The sequence below is a fragment of the Adiantum capillus-veneris genome, chromosome 6 (genome assembly GCF_014529385.1).
Source record: "Adiantum capillus-veneris isolate H3 chromosome 6, ASM1452938v2, whole genome shotgun sequence".
NCBI lineage: Eukaryota > Viridiplantae > Streptophyta > Polypodiopsida > Polypodiales > Pteridaceae > Adiantum > Adiantum capillus-veneris.
Window position 1 is genome coordinate 163,342,993 of NC_140936.1, and position 6,000 is coordinate 163,348,992.

A 6,000-nucleotide genomic window follows, 5' to 3' on the forward strand; every position below is an offset into this window, starting at 1 on the left:
CATTTATCGTTGAAGATGGATACCCAAGTGGAGCAGTTAAGTTGTCCACTCTAGATGGTGAACCAATGGCTAATTGGATTAGTGGATGCCGTTCAAAGAAGTACAATTTTCCACTAACCAATGAATTGCTAGAAAAGATGCATGCAACAAAGCAGAGAAAGATTAAATGACAGCAGGTCATTGCTGAATCATAAGAGGAAGCTCAACTTCGAGTACTCAAAAAGAAAGCTGCTCTCCAAAATCAACAAATACCTATTTCCATCAACACTCTGGAACTAGATGAACGACTATGGAAATTACAGAAGGATGCAGTGTTAATAGATGATGAATGGTTAGATGGAATGGACCTTCACATCAATGTACAACTGAACAATCATAGCACAAATGCATTGGTCGATACAGGAGCTCGAGTAAACGCAGTCAATTATTCCACGTACAAGAAAGCAACAAATTAGTCTTTAACATAATGAATATCGGCTATCAAAGGATGCAACAAGAACTCAGCACCGGCATTGGGACTCGTCAACTTAAATGTGATAGTACATGGATTTTCATGCCCTCATAAGTTTGTATGCTTACCAGATGAACACATGAATGAAACAATGATTCTTGGAATCTCATGGATGTGGACGTATAAGGTAGTACCATATTGGGATACCAATAAACTCAAGCTATCAACTAAAGATGGAAAACTCATTGTTCCAGTTGCACCAAGCAAAGACGAATGGAAAAGAGATTACTAGCACAAGAAACCATGAAGCAATCAATCTTCGTCATCCTCTAGACAAGCAAATGCTACAAGTAGCATGCAAGGAGTCAAGCATATCTGAGTACCAAAAGCACAACTCAAGGACAAACTGTTTCAAATTTGGGTGCCCAAAACATCATCTACTGGACCAAAGAAGGTTCCAAAGTTAAAAACACAAAGAAGAGCATCTTCGAGCAGGGAACTCAACACAAGATGGATTTGGAGAAAAAAGGAGCTAACTCCACAAATTGTAAAACCAATGAGACAATGGAGAATTAAGACTCAAAACACTCAACCACAACAATTTGTCAAAAAAAAAACCAAGATATGAATGGCGAGTTAAAGCTCAACAATCATCATCATTGATACTGAAAATTGAAATCAGCATGTCGAAGCATCCTGACAGTACAATAAAGCAAAGAGCACACAAGCTACAAGATTTTCTCTTTGGGAAACATCAAAAGAAAATCTCAACCTCAAAAACCCTTGAGTTAATTACTCAAGACCCAAATCTTGCACAACATAATGGTTTGAATTGCATTGATCTTCAAAGCATGGTAGAGCCAACCAAGGCTATGCATAGACATGATTGCTCAACCCATGCACACGATCGTCGTGGAGTACACCATCTAGGAGGGGTGACAGGAGACTAAGTAATAAGGGCAATGTTGAAGAGGGAGGAAAAAGTTGGATATTAACGTGTGTTTTTTTGCAAAATTATCTTAGAATGCCCTTACAAAATCATCAAATATACTATCAAAAAATCATCAAAAAATGGTTTTTTTTGTTATTTTTATCATTTTTCTTGACATTGGGACTTAAAAATGGATAAATTCACCAAAAAACAATAAAGCAATGTTTCTCAATGAATTTTCTTAATTGTTGATTTTTCAAGTTTCTTTTTTAGTGCATTTTATTATTTTCTTTGATTTTTTCAATAAACATGTCAAAAAATAATAATAAATAGCAAATGAGCTCAGCTGGAGAAACTGAAGATACGATGATGATCAAAAGTACAATGCACATAGGCACAAAAAATCTCAATCAAGTCGACAGATGGAAGCGAGAAGTTGATGGCCTACTTTCGCAAATTCTTGGAGAATGAGCTAATAGAGTTTAATTGAAGAAATTTTTGAGTCTAACATAGATTTCATGGCCTAGTAGGACTAACAGGGAAATTTGGTGCAAAAATAGTTTGGTAAGTCCAAGTATAGATATCCAAGGTAGCCCAAAATCATTTCGTTTCCACTAGTCACTCTTGGAGGAGAGAGCTTTTTGCCTTCTTCGCATGCAATTTTTGGAGTCTACAGTCATCCATTTACAGCACTGTCTCACACGAGACATGAGAGGTAAGTTCTAAACTTATCAAAATGAACACTTCTATATGGCTGGGTATCAAGTCTAGGCTCTGGAAAAAACCCTAGAAACCAAGCTGTGCACGAAGTCCTACAACACAAAATTGACCATACCGGCCAGTCAGCTCAACCGAATTGGACGAGACTTGAACTGTAGCATGCCCCAATATAATAGAACACTTTCATATCACCAGATGACCATTCAGTGGGTCCCAAGTAAATACTCTAGGTTTTTGCCATATGCCAAAATTGGATTCTGACTCCATAGGCAACTTATAGACTAGGTCTATACGCAATGTGCGTAGATGGTTTCATGGAAATAGTCAAGACAAGCTTTCGAACAACAAAAAATAGCTCGAAGGCTACAAAGCGTCAAATTTGACATATGAAGTCAAATTGACTCCAAATGGGCCAAAACTGGATGGGTAGCATCAGAACTATGTAGTGGACAAGTCCATAGCGTCAAAAGTGACTAACCAACTCTATAGGCCATCTATTCACAAAAATTGGTGATTTCAGAGTCGACAAGAGCACGAAGTGATACCGACACAACCGAAATTTACCAAATTCATTTTAGGACTTGTTTTAGATGTATTAAATATGTTTAGGTCATCAGATTGTCAATTTTTATAGAAAAAGTGACTGTTGTAAATAATCACGATTATTTACTTTTGTGCTTGTTTTGCTTGAAATTTGATCTCTTCATTTTACCTATCACTTGTACAAATCTATTACATGCCACATGTCAAGTATGAGCCAAAATGATAAAAAAAAACTTTGAAGTGGTAGAAAAAACGCACCAAAGTCTTTTCAATCCAATTTTTTAGTTAACTGTCACATTTTTTTTATCCAAGTCACCCCATAACTCACACATAGACTCTACATCATGCCTAGCACCAAGTTGCAACAAAAAATGTATAATTTGATAAAAAAGTTAATAATCGTGATTATTTACCTTTTTGCCAAAATGGGTGCAATTTGCAACTTTGACCTTATGGGACCAAAAAAACATGATATCCCAAGTCCACTAATCAAGTTTGAGAAGGTTTGGATCTCAAAAACTCAAATCTCTTTATAATTGTTGTTTCAGAGTCTGAAAGACTAAATCTGGCACCATTTCCACCCAGGGTACTCAAATGAGTCCACACTTCACTCAGAGTCCCTAAATGCCATATGGTTCAAGCATATGATGTCAAAAATGAAAAAAGTTGGAAAGAATCCCAAGCTATAAATAATTGCGATTATTTACTTTTGTTGCAATTTTTGCCAGAAATGCAAGATTTAGATCTCTACATGTTTTTTATGCATCTATTCATGCTCTGAAATTGATTTGAAGCCAAATGGACATCATTTGTCGGCAATTCAGAACTAGGACATTTCAGAGCAAAATTCACATAATTTTCTAACTTTGACATTATATTTACTTAACACGAGCAATGCAAAGTGACCAAGAAGGCAAAGAAAAGGGTGTCCCAGAAAGAAAAGCTACAAGAGCTGCCTTTGTTGTCTTGACTGAGCTCGGATCTAATTGGTATGGAAAGCATATGAATTGCTATCCTCAATCAAGGAAGATGGGTCGGCCCAAATCACTGATCAACAAGGGCAAAAAGTTGAAGTGGTGATCACTAAATAAATAGTGGCCGAAGCATTGAAGCTATCAATAGAAGGTATGACTACGCGGGCAAGAGATAGAAAGACAATAGGTACTTTTACCAGAGATACTTTTGCTACCACGTTCTTTGATCTCATACAAAGGCAGTGGAGGAACCAACTCACCTCTACCATCACCATTTCCACTTCCTCTCAAAGAGACCCCCATGGTACACAACTCCAAACCATGCGGTTGCAACTACTTTTGCTCAAGTATTGAAGTTGACAACCACACAAGAAATAGATCATGCTGCACAGTATGTGCTTACAACATTGAAGTACATAAATAAAGAGGGAAAGATCACATATCTGGGCGCTCCAGAAGTGCTAACAAGAATAGCATATCATGCTATTGGAATGGCTGACAATTTGCCACCATCCCCAAATCAGAACACCTGGATTGTATCAATTCAACCTTCTCCAAGGACCATTCGATCAACAAAGATAGTATACAAGTCAGATGAGGAATCTGCAAAAAGTTCCCATGAATCCCATAGCAGTGAAAGCTCCAACAACGAAGAAACCAGGGCAAGGAAAGAATCAATGAAAAAGAAAGCAGTGGCAGCTCACCAAGAGGAGCTACAACAAAAGAAGGCTAGAATTGAAAGAGAAAAGCAAACATATGAAAGGAGCCGCCAAGCTGCAGGTAAAGACCCCGAAAGATGGAGTCCAAGAGATATAAAGGGACCAAGAACAAAGAACCCTGCAAGGAAAGGACCAAAGGATCCCAAAGATTTGCTTGAGTGGATGTATGCGAAAGCTGGAGCTTTAAAGCTAAAGGAAGCTCTAGAAGCTTAAAGAAAAGCAATGGAAGAAGCGGTTGAGCAATAGAGACAAGCAAAATGTGCTAAACAAAGTGAGTCACATAATGACCACAAAGAGATGTCTCCACGACCCTTGTCACCAACCACGGAACAAGAAGATCAGCCCATGCCAAGCCCAAGGCATTCACCAACAGATAGATCTTAGGAAGAAGATGCAGCAAAGGATAAAGAGCCTGAACAATAGGAAGAGGCAAGTTTTGAACAACCCAAGGAAGCTAAAACAGCAAGCAAAAGCAACAGAGGCATCCATGAAGCCTCAAGAACAAGAAGTAGAACCACCTCCATGGCCACAGCCAGAAGCCACTGCACCAGCAAAAGAGCCACAAACCGACACAACCCAAACTTCCAAATAACCCCAAGTCAAGCCTAAAGATAGGGAAACAGATGATGAATTCACCATGCAAGTGAATGAATATGCAAAGCAAATGCAGTTGCTGACAAATAAGATGCAAACAACAGCACTTAGCCATAGTGCCAAGACTAAGGAGCTAGAACTAGTCATTGATGCTCTACAAGGAGAACTAGATGACAGAATGAACATCATTGTAGATCTTCAAAGACATATTAACGAGCTAGAAAATGAAGCAGCAATACACCAGATTGCAAAGGAGAAACAACAAAAAGAGATGGAAGAGCTGGCTCTTAACAAAGTTATCTGATGCATGCAAAAGCAAAGATCAACAACTAACATAAGTAATCAATGAACTTTTAACCACTACTCTATCAGTAGAAAAGATCCAATTGCAGCTCAATGTAGCTAATGCTTCTTTGTAGTACTCCGAGCAATGGATCAATGATCAAGCTGCATTTATAAGATAGATATGAGAAAACCCAGTTGTAGCCTCAATCAAGGGAACTGATGAAGTCTACAAGAATTTAGAAAAGAGGAACAAGGACTTTGAGCTTGAGCTGAAGCTGGGAACAAATGCAAAGACGAGACCTTGCATTGATGTGGGTCCAAAGAGAAGAGAAATTGCTCAAGGAAATAGAGGAATTAAAGAGAGTCAATCAGCTGCTAAGAAAGGGACAAACAAAAACACAGGATGAAGCAAGAACCTCTGAACAACCAACCATCGACATACCCTCACTCTCTTTTGCTGATATGGAAACACATCCATCAGAAGGGCTTGCAGGAGAGTCAGATTTCCAAGTACCAATCACTGAAGCCGAGCAAATGCCAATGGTTTAGCTTTTTAAAGATAAGGAAGATGCACTGAAAGAGAAAATTGTCCAAGAAGCAGATGCTGAATGGAAAGTAGCAATGGATTGGGAGGTGAGAGTTCTCCACTCAATAAATGTAACTCAGCTCACTCCCAACCAAATCAATGCTCAATGGCATCAACAATCACTACCCTACCCATTGATAAAAGTGGAGCTACTACATGTAACATTTAATGGCCTAGTAACTTGTGTGTAGTGGAAA

The 6,000-nt window shown here is 38.5% G+C and overlaps 1 pseudogene; it reads left to right on the forward strand.

Moving 5' to 3' along the window:
• The window catches only part of LOC147456641 (uncharacterized), a 29,610-nt pseudogene extending 24,374 nt beyond the window's left edge, over positions 1–5,236 (forward strand).
• The last annotated feature ends 764 nt before the right edge of the window (positions 5,237–6,000 follow it).